We start from the raw sequence: 14,931 nt of genomic DNA, 5'->3' as shown, positions 1-14,931 counted from the left end.
CCACACAGGACACATTAACCAAAACTTTTCAATGATGCTTTGTTTTGAGCTGAAAACAAGAACTGCAAAATCCACAACTCTTAGAGATTTTTATCTATCCTGGATTACACTTTAGCCTCTCTAATCCTGGGCATTCTTATTCTTCAAGTAGTGAAAGCAAATTTCTTGTGAGAACACTGTCACTTAAAAAAAAACAAAACTTAAGAGTAGAATTTGGCACTCATAAGGAAAATAAAAAGTACATTCGAATAAAAAAAATCTCTCACAACAATAAGTGGCACATAGAAACTTTTTGGGAGCAACAAAAATGTTACAAAACACAACGGTGGTGATCCTTGTACAAATCTACAGACTTAATAAACTGTTCTTTAAAATCAATAATAAGGAAACAACTCAATTTTAAAATGGACAAAGGTTTTAACATTTCACCAAAAAAGTATATCTATATACTAACGGCAAACAGGCACATGAAAAAATGCTCGGCACCATTAGTCATTAGGGAAATGTTTATTAAAACCACAGTGTGAGGCCCTGGCTGCTGTGGCTCGGTGGATTCAGTACTGGCCTGTGAGCCAAGTGTCACTGGTTCAATTCCCAGTCAGGACACATGACTAGGTTGCACATCAGGTCCCCAGTTGGGGGCGCAAGTGAGAGGCAACCACACAGTGATGTTTCTCTCTCTTTCTCCTTTCCCTCTGCCTCAAAATAAAAATAAATAAACAAATAAATTATTAAAAATAAAAATAAAAAAACCACAGTGTGATACTACTTCACACAGTTGACAATGGCTAACATTAAAATGATTGCTCCGATCAGGTTCTGGTGAGGACAGGAGCCACCAGGACACTCATACATTGCTAGTGGGAATACATACCCCCTTTGGAAAACAAGACTGGTGATTTCTTACAGATTTTAGTACACACTTAACATATGACACAGGGATCCCAGCCCTAGAGCTAGGAAAGCATATATTCCAACAAAAACTTGTACATGAATAAACATGCAGGAATGTTTATGGAAGATTTACGACTTCCAAAAACTCCAAATGTTTTTCAGTTGGTGAATGGATAAACAAACTATGATATACCCACACAGTAGGATTCTATTCAGCAATGGAAAGAAATGAACTATTGATATAAACCATGTACCTGAATCTCAAATGTATTATGATAAATTTAAAAGGCCAGACTCAAAATGCACACCATAATGCATCCATATACATTATACAACATTCTGGCAAAGGTAAAACTGCAGAGATGGAGATGGTTTTCAGGAGTTCCAGGTGAGGGGGTGGGGGGTCTGACTACAAAGAAATTTTGTCTTTATCCTAAGAAAGACTGACTACTAAGAGTTTTGGGGGCTGATGAAACTGTTACATATTTTCATTGTGGTGAATAGTTACATGACTGTGCAGTTTATAAAAACTCCTGGAACTCAACACCAACGAGAGTACATTTTCAAACTCATGAAGATGGCTATTATTAAAAAATACAAGTGTTGGCAAGAATGTGGAGAAACTAGAATTCTTGTCCACTGCTGATAAGAATATAAAATGATGCAGCCATTATGGTAAAAAGCATGACCATTCCTCAAAAAATTACACACAGAATTATCACATGATATAGCACAATTCCACTCCTGGGTATAGACCCAGAAGAACTGAAAGCAGGGACTCAAATATTTGTACTACCCGTGTTTATAGTAGCATTATCTACGATAGCCAAATGATGAAAGCAACTCAAGTGTCCATCAATGGATGAATGCACATATAAAATATGGTATATACATACAATTAATTATTTATTCAGCCTTAAAAAAGGAAGGAAATTCCGATTCATGCTGTAATATGTATGAACCTTGACGACATGGTAAGTGAAATAAGTCAGTCACAAAAGGAGAAATATACAATTCCACTTCTATGAGATACCTAGCATAGTCAAATTTATAGATAAAAAGTAAATAGTGGTTGCCAGGGGCTGAAGGAAGGGGGAAATGAGGAGTTTAATGGGTACAGTTTTAGTTTGAGAAGATGAAAAGTTCTGGAGATGGCTGCACAACAATGTAAATGTACTTGATGGCACAGAACTATATATTTTTTAAAAGGTTACAAGAGAAAATTGTATGTTATGTATAATTTACCATTTTTCTTAAAAGCATGAAAAAATGTTTGATACACTTCTCAAAATTTTGTTTCTAAAGTTTGAAAGCCACTTTAAAAAAAGTGATCTTTAAAAACAAAATGATCTTTGCTATTTGCAGGGAGGAAAAAAGAATACATTTTACTGTATATAAACTACGAACCAATCAAACAAGTTAATCAATCAATCAATGTAATACAATGGGGGTAAAGTACATCTGAATCATTACTGCAAGAGGTCACTACAAGTACAACTCAGAAATATTGCAGGTTCTGTTCCAAACCACTACAATAAAGCGGTTATCACAATAAAGCAAGTCACATGATATTTTTGGTTTTCCAATGCATATAAAAGTTATACTTACACTATACTGTAGTCTATTCAGTATACAATAGCATTATGTCTTAAAAAACAATGTGTATACATTAAAAATACTTTATTGCTAAAAAACACTAACCATCAACTGAACATGTTGGGAAAATGGCGTCCAGACCTGCTCAATGTGAGGTTGCCACAAACCCTCGATTTGTAAAAAATGAAATATCTGCAAAGCGCAAGAAAGCCAAGTGCGATAAAGAAGGTATTCCTGTACTGAATTCAGCGTTGGCTCTAGAAGTTGGTTTTGTTTTGTTTTTTTAATTTTGCCAAGAAAAAGAAGAAATAACATGGAAAGCATGAGGTTTGTTTCTTTTAATTCTAGATACAGAACAATAAAGCGACATTAAATTTTTTTTCCCTTGATGATACATTTTAATGAAGCTGTAGTTTCCCTTCTCTCTCTACTAGAAGAGAAACAAATGGCCTGCCAGAGACATTCCAACTTCCAGACCTCTACAGATCCCGGGTCTTTCACCAGCATCTTCACCCTTCTAATGGGCCCTTATCAATAAAGGCATGACTAAAAGTTACTGGAAAACAATTATACTTGCGTTGATTAAAAATAAGAATCCAAATTCCGCCCTTGCACCACCCTTCTGCTGTCACGCTAAGTCAGTCACCCAGCTTTCTTTCCATTCTTCAAGGACGCCCAAGTCCTGCCTTTCCACGCAGGCTCTTCCCTCTGTTGGAACGCTAGTCCCCCAACCTCCCTTGAGTCTTCCTTTTTCCTTCCTCTAGCCCCTCAACTCCTCCCCTGATTGGCTCTTATTCCTGTTAGCCTCCCCCAACCCCTTCTCTGATTGGCCCCTCCTTCTTCTGGTAGCCCTCCCACTCCACCCTTGATTGGCTCCTCCTTTTCATCACTTCTTCAGGTTCTTCCCATACCACCCAGTCCAGAGTTGTCACTCCCACTCACCCTTGTCCAATAAGGATTTATTGAGTGATTCTTAGTGCCAAGCACCATTCCACGGGAAAACAGTCATGAACAAAGGTTACCTGGGGCAGGTATGTGCTTGGAATGTTGGAAGGACAGCATATGTGCATGTGGGAAGGGTGGGAACATGGTGAGGGAAGGGGAGATAAGCCACAAAGGTATCAGGGACCGGATCATATCTGGCTGTGAAGGCCACTGTAATCTGGGATTTTACTTCAAGTCAGATAGGAACCTTTAGTAAATTTTAAGAAGTAGCATATCTGACATTTTTAAAGGCCCTCCCTGGTACTCTAATAGTTCTTGTTTCCTTCATAACACTACTCAAAATTTGTAATGTATATTTATTTATATGATTATTTCTTTAATGTCTATTTCCCTTAGTAGGTAGTATATGCAGTAAGAATAGGGATCATGTCTCTCTCTCTTTATTAACTCAAATCTAAGTATCGTACCTTGCATATAGTATGTGGTCAATAAATATTTGTTAAGCAAATTAAACAATGAATTTAACCTCTAGGATAAAGTAGCTCTAAGGACATAATTTGGAAGTATACACACATTTTTGCATTGTTTATATTCCTAAATGTCTTCAATATAAATCCCCCAGCTTTCTCTAACATGAAGAAATTAAACATCAGAATTACCTAATACTTGGAGTTCTAATGTGCTTGATATATTGCTAGACACTTCTACTCATCTAAAACATTTAAAATCTTCAGTAGCAAGGAAAGGCTCAAGACAATTCATTCTAAATCTAGAGTAATGAAATTAACACATGAAACATAGTAGTAAAAGTTTGTTATAATAGAGAGTTACACAGTCTGTTTATAAAGATGGGCACACAATTTCTGTAGTCCAGACATTTTTGAGTCCTCACCATGTGCCAGAGACAGTGCTAACCATACCAGGACTATAAATGAATAAATCAGGGCTTTCTTACAGGAGTTCATGCTTTAATAACTCTCATCCAAAGTTTTACTGTTTGCAACTCTTGCCCACATTTATTATCTGAATATACACGTATGCAAACAAAATTTTCCACGCCTCCTTGACAACCATCGGAATTTACACTATCTTTAGAGATCTCACTCAACCCACAGCAAATGAAATTGGTTCACAATCAGCACAGAGTCTAGTCCTTTCCAAGGCTACTGAGGAACACATAGCCTTGTTTCACAGAGCATTGCCAAAACCTTCAGTTCTCCCAGCTTTCTCCAAATGTGCCCAAGGCAGCAACAACTCAGTGACAGTTTCCTAGGGAGGTAGCAGAAGCAGCAGGAAAGAGCAAAAAAACTGGCTCTCCTGCAGTGGCCAAGGGCAGCTCTCTTTCAGAGAGTGCCTCGCAAGAGAAACACAGCACCCACTCTTCAGCACCTGCTGTGTCTGGACTGCCAGGAGAGACATGGACTTTGGAGAAAGCCAGTCAATACATATGCATGGCATTAGGTCAAATGAGTCCTGTATTCTGGCAGGGGCCAGAAAAGTTCCATGATGTTTCATTTGAGTTAGCAATGATTGAAGATGGACAAAAAACCCCAACAGGTCTTTCTACACCTCTCATTTCCCAGAGATGAATGTGATGATCACAGTAAAACGTTAAAAAAATATTTACATAACACACATATTCCACCAAGAAGGCCATAAAAGTATCCTCAAACCATTTATAAATACTGTAACCCATATCAGGGAGGTGATGTGCCTCAAAATCCTTCTTCATATATCTTTTTGTGGTTATACACAGCCCAGTAATTCTCAAGATTTTATGGCTTCCCTGTGATTTCTTTTCTATAGAGAACCCTCAGTTTATTTTCAAGTGACGTAGAAATACGAAAACTATTGTAAATTTGTTATTATTTTAAACACGGAGTCAGAGCAGACTGATGAATCTGTACTTCAGTGTATTTATGGATCATTAATTTCTGGCCCTTCCTCCTTTTAATTATTTTTTAAGAAGAAAGTTGGCCATCATATACTAGTCTCAGTTCTTCTTGTTTCCTTAACATACGCCTTATCAGCTCTGCCGCAGCTGAAGTGATTTCAAATTGCTTCATGACACACTTGGATTTTCTCCCCCTAATAATTCCTCCTTCCTGCCCATGACTGGCAGGCTTCTTCCACATTGCAGTAATGTGGGACAGCTAATTATCTACCAATCCACCTTGCTATTCCACACTTGGCAACTTTTATCTGCACAGGACAGCTGCACTCTCACCGTTTGAAGTAAAATGTCAGTCTCTGCTAATGCAATAAGACTTACATCACTAATGATGTCTCCACACTTTGAAGAAGCAACTCAAAGCCTAATTAAAAATTCAGATTCATTCTCACTGGCTTGCCGATTTTCACTGCCCTTCCACCAGGGCCTTGGAGTAGCTTTTAAAATACTCCATGCAAAAAGGAAATTTCAGAAAACATCCAAGGGGAATCAAGAAAAAAGTGCTGCAGTCTTGGTCTTTGTGACAGAGTCTTTAAAATAGCTGTTATGGTTGGAACAGAACCAATACGTTATCGCATATAACAGATAAGAATTTACTCTATTGGCTTCTACCCTACAATTACAATAAAGCACACTATTTCCAGGGAAACTATGGAGCAAGCTACTTTCCAGTCGGTCTACTCCAGCATTTTGGTGTTGGAACTTTTCTAACTGTAATTAACTCAGAAATTAATATTATTATTTGACTATGTAAATCTATAGTAGGGGGAATTTCTTTTGAACTCAGAACAAATAGGGCAAGGTAAAAAGTCGTTCACATGACATCATGACATTTTGCTTGATTAACAAGACAAATAAACAACCTTTCCAAAGTAATAATACTATTGCAATTTTTGAAGGAGGAGAAGAAGGAAGAGAAAGAGCAAATTTCTTCTTATTCCTAGTGACTAGAAATGACTATGAAGAGAGACGCAGGTCCTGAAATTCAATATAGAACTGCCTGAAAATTACAGGTAAACATTCCTTCTGTGGTTTTTACACACACACACACACACATACACACACACCAGTTGTTCCTCTCCTAAAGTTTTTTTCCTTTTTACTCTTTACCTTTGTAATAAAAAATTAATTTTGGTGGTACAGGTTCACAATTATAAATAACTATTTACCATTGACATTTGTTCTTTTAAAACATATCTAAAAACACTGTAGTAAGTCTCAGAATTTTTGTATTTCTTCAGTGGTTCACTGACTTCTAGGTATTTGGCTCACTGATCTAGGTATATAAATAACAACTTTTTTTTTTTATCCTCACCCGAGGACATTTTCGTTTGCTTTTTTAGAGAGAGGGAGGAAGACAGAGAGAAATATCGACACGAGAGGAGCATCAACTGGTTGCCTTCGTACCCACGCAGACCAGGGATCTGTGCTGGGACCGGGAGTCATATGTGTCTGGACCTCGTATGAACCTGCAACCTGGGTTATGTGCCCTGACTGGGAATCAAACCCCCAACCTTTGGCTACAGCACAATGCTCCAACCACTGAGACACACTGGTCAGGGCAGTAACAACTTAAAAAAAATGAACAACAACCAAAAAAAAAACAAAAAACAAAAAACAATAAAACTCAGCTGCCAAATTAGACTATTAGCTTTACGTTCTCAGCCATAAAATAAGTACGCCAAACATTTTTTTTTTTCCCTGTTCTTAAGTCAGGTTTGCTTTCCATTTTAAGGCAACCTTCTTTTGGAAAAATGGAGCTCCCACAAGATAGTACAGTATTGTGAAAAAGGTCAAAAGCAAGAGTCCTAAGACTAAGACTTGAGTTCTAAATCTACCACTTACCGCTGGTATGATATCCAAAAAGCCAATTTCCCACAGAGCCTGTTTCTCATCTGTGAAATGAGGGAAGTAGATTTGACTTTCTCTCCAGTCCTTCCCAGTTCCCATGGCACCCAGTGCTCTGTGGGCCTGGGAGGTCAAGGAGAAAAGGCATGCCCAGGGCAGGCCTGCTGAGCCTGGATTTGTACAACCCACCAGGGCAGACCACAAGACCACAGTGGCAGCTAGCCAGCCAGCCAGCCAGTCTGTGAGCCAGAGCAGGAAGACCACAAAGCAGGCCCTCCCTAAACTGAGCTCAGGGAGGCAGAGCCTAGATATGCGTCAGGCTCTGGCCGCTGGTGGCTGCTCATGGAGTCTGAATCCTAAATCTTCCAGCTGAGTTCCAGGTACCACCACCAGCCTTTCTCGAGATTTCTAGGTCCTCTCTCCCAGAGCACATCTGCAAATACAAGAGACTCAGGCACAGGCAGCAGCTGCTTCCCAACTCAAAACACACCTAAGCTACTGCCAGTCACGTTGAAACAAGGGGGAGAACCTAGTTAAGAAAAGTGGGCATGCAAAGAGAGAGAAATAGGGTATTGACCACACTGTTTGAGCCCTAATCCAGCCCTGCCCCCAAATCTCCTCAACTGTTCAGTTACATAAGGCAATAGGTTCCTTTCTCATTCAAACCAATATAAATTGGGTGTTCTATTACCTTCCATATAAGCTGCAACCGGCACGAAGGACCCAAGTATGTCACGGTGTGATCTCTTCTGTACCCACTCTTCCCTGTAGCTCTGTAAACTCCAAACCTTACTGCTATCTTTCCATTCCTCAAAGATGCTGTTACAAAGGAGACTTCTGAGAACTCCATTCTTTGACTAACCAAGTCCTATTCATTTCACTTTATCCAGGAGGGCTTCCAGAATCCCTCTCCATCCTACCGAAAGGTCCACATCCTTTCGCTAAGCATCCAGAACCTCCTCTCTCATAACCTTCATTGCATCAGAAATTAACTTATGATGCATATTTCAGGCCAATCATAGTACCTGGCACCAAATAAACATTCAACAACTATTTCTTTGAGTAATTATGATTACAAGGCGCTCATCTTCCGAAGAATTCTATCAGAAATGTCCTTCCCCATAACCTTACACACAAGCTCTGACATTGCCTCCTGGAACCCACTGAATAATTCTAATCTAGTCACTGTAAATTGGTGGCCTCTGGCCTGATCCAGCCTGCAGACATGTTTGGTTTGGCCCACACACTGCTTTTCTGTTTTTTTTTTTAAAAATCTGAATTAGTTGCCAACATGTTAAGAATCAAAAGATTTCGTCTAAAAGCTAGATATTCCGCTTCTGAAAAAAGTCATGCGGCAGCACTGGACTGACAATGACACCAGCAACAATTGGAGGCGCTGAGTAGCACCTGCCTCCCCTCAGCCCTGGCACGTGCCCTCCAGTTTACAACAGCGCTGTCATTCCTTCCTGACCCACACCTGGCCCCCATCATTCATTTTGTCTAACTGTCCCCTGTAAATGTTGGATTCACCAACGCTGAGTGTAATCTAGATCCCATATTTTAGAACTTCTTTCTATACTGTCTTGACCTCTACAAATTGGTTAGCACCCCTGATAAGACATGAGCTCTCAGAGATGTGGATGTCCTGTACTTCTGCCCTCTTTGAGCCTCCAATTCTGCAAAATGAGGCACCCCATGAGTATGTGCTGACAGGCTGATTATTGGGCAAATATGGATATAGTTCACCTTTTCCTCTTCAACCCTCTTCTCTCTCCCACCTTCAGCTTATGTTGCCTTGTCCCTTTCTTACTCCTTCCTCCTCTGGGAAGGGGAGAGAACATGTAAGAAGACATGGGCCACACTGCATGGCACTAAGAAAACGTGGAACCTCACAGCTCTGTGGGGAAAGCTGGCCTGAAAACGAGCGCCAGGTGGCCTTAAGGGAGAATAAAAGGGTCCCAGAGGAGTTTCTCCAAAGAAGCATGGGCATTACTTCTGAAAGGCCGAAGAGGTTGCTGGGCAAAAATGCTAACTATTTGTAAAGGGTTAGGGGACTCAGTAATATGGTTTTGCTCAGGCGTATCATAACAAAAATTGTAAGTATATACCTTCCAAAATATTTGTATTTATTCGCGGATTGCAAAGTCTATATGCTAGTATATTTTATATATTATAAAACTTTTTAAATATAGAAGTTAAATAAGGATGCAATAAAAAAATGTTATGGATAAAATGATGTGATATCTGGTATTAGCTTCAAACTAATCAGGGGAGGCAAAGAGTGGATGGAGGCAGAGATGAAACCAGCATGACCACAGGTGAATACCGTTGCAGCTGGGTAAGATACAGGGGCATTTTAAAGCTATGATCTTTACTTTTATGTATTTTTTCAAATCTTTGTAATACAAAACTTTAAATAAATAACCATGAATAGCAGGTCTAATATTTTCTTCATAAACCCCAAAGGATGGTTTTGCACCACTTCCTTGAGGTCTGTGCACCACACTTCTGTAACCCCTGGGACAGAGGACTGACCACATTGAAATATGCAGATTCTAAAGATTAGATTTCAATTTCATTCAGCCTTGGGAGCTATATGTTGGTTGCCTTCCAGGTTCTGTGCCCTGGCACTCAGCAGACTGTCCCATATTTATTTGTTTACTGACTGTTCCTATGTTGGACCTTGTGCTAAACATTTTAAAAATATAATTCTCTCCATTAACCAAATAAAGCATTAAAGCACTGAAGCTCAGAGCAATTTAGTAACATGATGAAAGTTACACAATTAAAACTGGCTGAGTCAAAACTACTGTCCCTGAATGTCAACTGTAACTGAAAAATAATTTTTTAAAACTGCTGCCCCTTCGTATTTTGAATTTCCACACATTTTTACACCAGGTCCAAATAGATCCAAAATAAATCCCACTGTACATAATACCAAATTCCAGAGTTCTGCAAGGTTCCTGTCTGCTCATCCACTTAAGCTCAAGGAAGGAACTCCTCAAGCAGCAACCAGAAATAGCACCAAGTTATAAAGTGTGAAACCATCTCCTTCCCCTCTGCCTTAGCCCTCCAGACTCAAGTATGACTGGCATGAAAAACATAAGCACAGACGAGGTTGCCAACTGTAAGACAGGTATTAGTGGGGAGGAAGTGAAGGAAGTCCTAAGTACAACAGGGATAGTCCATCGGAAGTCCCTCAACATGTTTTTCCTTGGGCTCATGCTCACCAAATTCAACTCAGAGTCATCCATCAATGGCCAATTTTCTTCCACTCCACATATTCACTTTCAGAAGAGAACAGGTCAGCAGGTTTCCCATTCAGGCTTATATTGGACACAAGGCATAGAATCAAGGCATATTATTTGTAAATACAGATGATTTCTCGCCCCTAAAACATTCGATATTACATAAGTACACATTCAAAGCATCCTCAAACATGCCATTTCTGGTATGATGGACACTATTTAAGAAAAAAAAAATACAAACTCTTACCTAAACATCGCTGCATATCAGCATGCGATAATAGTAGAGCCACCAAGATGTTGCTGTTCAGTAACCACAGAAGCTCTAGGGGTGATGGCCAAAGAAACAAGACATGAGCCATACAGAGACATACGACAATCACAGCCATGCCCTATTCAGGCATTTAAGATACACCAACTACCTTGCCCAGTTCCATGAATGGGAATTAGAAATGTCTGATGAACTACTGCTCTGGTTACCCTCCAGTTTTCAGGCTGCTGCTGCTTTCAGAACTGTGTGTAGACAGTTCACTGAACAGGCTGAAGGAGGAGAAGCCACCTTCAGTGGTCTCGCTAGATAGACTTGGGCAGTGCTCTTCTGTACTCCCATAAGGCCCTGTTCCTCTCCTTACCATGGCACTAGCCCACTGCATTCTAACACCTCAGCCTCTCACTAACGCCCTGTTTCTGTATGTCTCCATCATCAGCTGAGAGCTTAAGGGCACAGACCAGGCCTTATTCACCTTGCATCCCCAGCTTTGTCTAACCAGAGGCCCCTCGAAGAGCAGAAGGCCCCTCCCCCAAAGTTTGCTGAATACTTGTTGCAAAAATGAACAATGAAACTTATGCACTGCTGTTCAGTTGCATACAAAGAGGGCCTCCCTTTCACTTTCAGCTGCAGTCACTATTTACAGCATTGCTCTAGATTCTCAGCCAACACCTTGCCCCCCACGAGCCCTTCAGTTCCTGCTATCCCATCTGTCCTGGCTGCTGCTCTTTCTTCAGTTTGAGTTGAAGCTCTAGTTTGTGCTTCTGCCTCTCCTAGAAGGACCCCCACCCCCTTCCAGGCCACATACAGCAGCTGTCTGACCAACCTGCTGGTGTGTCTGCCAAGTTCACAGTGACTATGCCCGGCCCTGCAGAGCTGTGTTAGAGCTAACATCAAGGAGGGTAGGCTGGCCGTGTGCCAGGCCCTCGCTGTTAGGAAGCCTGTATTGTCATATAATGTTAAATGGGCCTTATAAGTGCCTGTTGAAATGGCTCCCAGAGCCAGATATGCCTTTCTAACAAGCAGACATTGTTTCTTAACTGTTTTACCTGCGCAATCTTACCTCCTTCTCCTCCAGGTTGTAAATGTATGGGGCTATGCTGTGATACCTCCTCGTAAATGCCCTGAACACCTAGCACAGTGCTCTGCGCACAATGAGCATTCAATGAATATTTCTCCACTTAAGAAAAACCACATCCATCAACATTTCCCAGTTCCAGCTTCACATGAACAGGTGCCGTCACATACATGCTTTCCATTAGGTCCACAGAGCAAATCTTTGGGAAGAATCATCATCACCAAATTTGTAGATGAAGATCATCCAACTTTTAAGTGGCAAAGCTGCAACCCAGTGTAGAGTTCTCTCCCCTCCGTGAGGCAGCTTGATAAAAACTTGCTGTATGAATGGATAAGCAAAAGGAAGTCTCCCTGGACACAGCCACTTTCTGTTCCCCAGATCGCAATGTAAATGGTTTCACTCCACCAGACCCCCAAGGAGAATGATGATTAGGTTTTTGACTTTTACCCATGATGTATGATGTCCACTGCCAGGGGGGCAATCTTCAGTGGCAGCTTTCCCAGGGCACTGGCAAAATTAGTTGGTGCAAGATTTTTTTTTAAGTTTCTCCATTACTAAAAAGGAACAACAACAATAAAGAGCAAGCAGCCTCCAGGAGAAAACCTTTCCAAGAAAATCTTTAAGACGGACCACTTTTCAAACTGTCTTCTCTACCAGCAAGCACAAAAACTATGTCATGGGAAACTACAGTGCTGAAAGAAGGCCTGTTTTTTGTTTTGTTTTGTTTTTGTTTTTTTAAATTACCACTTGCAACCTCCTGTGAGCAGTATGTGCTGCCATTCGAATTGCTGTAATAGGCCTTGTTTCAGGACTGACTTTGCAATTTCTCAAAATTAAAAAAAAAAAGAAAAAGTCTTTGGAGAATTTCAGCCACAACAGAGCAATTTAGAAGCCTGAAAATAGGCTTTTTACATATATACTGACTTTGAAAGCTTTTCATCACCTAAGATGCTGTCCTGAAAGGTCTGCACTGAGCTGGAAAAGCCAAGGTCACATGAAAGGAGTCAATCCCTTCATTAAGGAAGGACATTTTTCTTTTTTCCTGCAGAGACATAAGCTTTCCCCAGCCCTCATAAGGAAGTCTGACCTGTTCACCCTCATGTCCACATGAGGCTTCCTACCTCTGAAGAACAGATTAGCTCTATAGCTATAAAATTCAACAATCCACAAGGGAGGACTAGATGATCTGCACTTTACATAACTAACTCCACAAAATTTCAGGCCCACTGAACAAATTCCTGAGGATTACAGAGGAAAATGTGAGGCTCACAATCTTTGTTCTAAGGGTCAAAACCTGCCTTAGATTTTATTTTACAAATATTTCTACCCCATCCCCCCCCTCCAAAAAGAGCTGGCAATCTAACAAAATTAAAAAGAGACTCTCCCCAATTGTCCCAGGTGGAGGCAAGTGGCAGATCAATGTACAGCTCAAGAAGAAGAATTTAAATATTAAATACAGTATGTGCTTCTCCTTTCAAAAAAGGAGAGAAGCCACTTCACATTTTGCCAGACAAAACCCTGTCCCCAGGAGGCCAGTTTCCACAATGAGGTTGCAAAGGTGTTAGAAAGAGGCCAGTTGGGAGGAGATAAAGGGCCATTTGGGCACAAACCCCCCACCGATCAGAGCTTTTTTCTAAAGTGTCTCCTTTTCAACAGGGAAGCCTTTTAAAACTACATTTGCTTTGGATCCCTACCTGAATGACAATGTGTTAGGATCCGATTTCACCTTTTGTCAAGGATCGGGTGAGAAACAGAAAAACTGCTGTCAGTATCTTAGAGAAAGCAAGCCCTCAGCTAATATGGGGAGGGAAAAAACCCTAGGGTCTCTTGTCCAGCCCCAGTGATGGGGTGAAGGTGACAAATGCCTACTAATCTTACAAGCACTGTCCAAAACAGCAACATATTAAATTTCCTTTATTAAAAGAGGTGTCTCTATGCAAAAAAACAATTGCTTGGACTCTGAATTGAAACATTCACCCACTGGGGGGAAAAAAAAAGCCCTGCTTTTTTTCCCTAACATTTTAGTTCTATTTCCTCTAAAAGTCACTTCAGTCCTAAGAACTCTGTCAACAATCATCAGAAATCACAAAATGCATATGGAAAAAATTATAACTGGATCTGAACCTGAAAGATCTGCATGGAAAAGGACAGTTAAATGAGGTAACTTAAAAGCTTCTCTTATTCTACAGATGAAGAATCCCACTCTACTGCACTTCATGGCCGGATGTCTGCAAATAAATACTGTACAGAATTATCTTTCCAGCAAATCAACCACTCTCTGTTAAAAAAAAAAAATCCCAATCGTCTTTTACTTTAGTGTACAAGGTCTGTGTTAGTTGCTTTAGGGAAAACTGCTCCATCCTGGGAGGAGACTGGGGAGGTCTGGGGTGGTGGGTAAGGGGTAAATAAATAAATAAATAAATAAATAAATAAATAAATATACGTCAGAAACCTGAATCCCATCAAAGCAACTCAAGACACCTCTCCCTCCCCGTGGGAGGTGGACCGGTGGTCATAGTAAAACCGAATTCAGAAACCTATTCCAAGAACACATTCCTGAAAACTTCGTTCTTTCGAAGACCACATTCATCTTCATTATTGTTGTTGGAAGGCATAAGAGAATAAGGTTGTTTTCCCGAAGAATGGTATAGCTAAGGTCTTACTCCTAATTGAGGGGGCCTTCCCGATCAAGTGGGTTAAAATAACGGCAGGATAGAATCTCCAGGTGGTTGATGTTAAGCAATTCTCACTACTGTTGTCCATTAGTAACATCTTCAGGATTCCTAATTAGCTCCGCTCGTTTTTTTTATTTTTTGAAGCTTCCCCTCCTCTCCCAGGGAAAAGCGACACGGTAAACAAACTACAGAAATAGGAACCTTACTCACTGTGCTCCCCCTGCACCGCCCCCCAAAAAGGCAAACACAAAATAAAACAAAAATCGTACAGAGGACAGCGCGCAAGGGACAATGGCAACCGCAAAAAGCAACCAAGTCTCCCACACAGGACAAGAGTAGGGAATCTACCAGGAATCTACCAAACCATCCCCTCCCCCAATGCACCCGGGCTGGCACCAGGAGCGCAGAGTCTACTCCCAGGCCCCTCTCCG

The 14,931-nt window shown here is 40.6% G+C and overlaps 1 protein-coding gene across 1 annotated transcript in view; it reads right to left on the bottom strand.

Annotated features, from left to right (window-relative positions):
* CACHD1 (cache domain containing 1) overlaps window positions 1-14,931 on the bottom strand; it is a 199,587-nt gene that overhangs the window by 183,360 nt on the left and 1,296 nt on the right. The gene's annotated exons all lie outside the window — the stretch shown is intronic.

The sequence above is a fragment of the Furipterus horrens genome, unplaced genomic scaffold (genome assembly GCF_987537825.1).
Source record: "Furipterus horrens unplaced genomic scaffold, mFurHor1.1.pri manual_scaffold_3, whole genome shotgun sequence".
NCBI classification, from domain to species: Eukaryota; Metazoa; Chordata; class Mammalia; order Chiroptera; family Furipteridae; genus Furipterus; species Furipterus horrens.
This window is presented reverse-complemented; position numbering and strand designations above follow the sequence as displayed.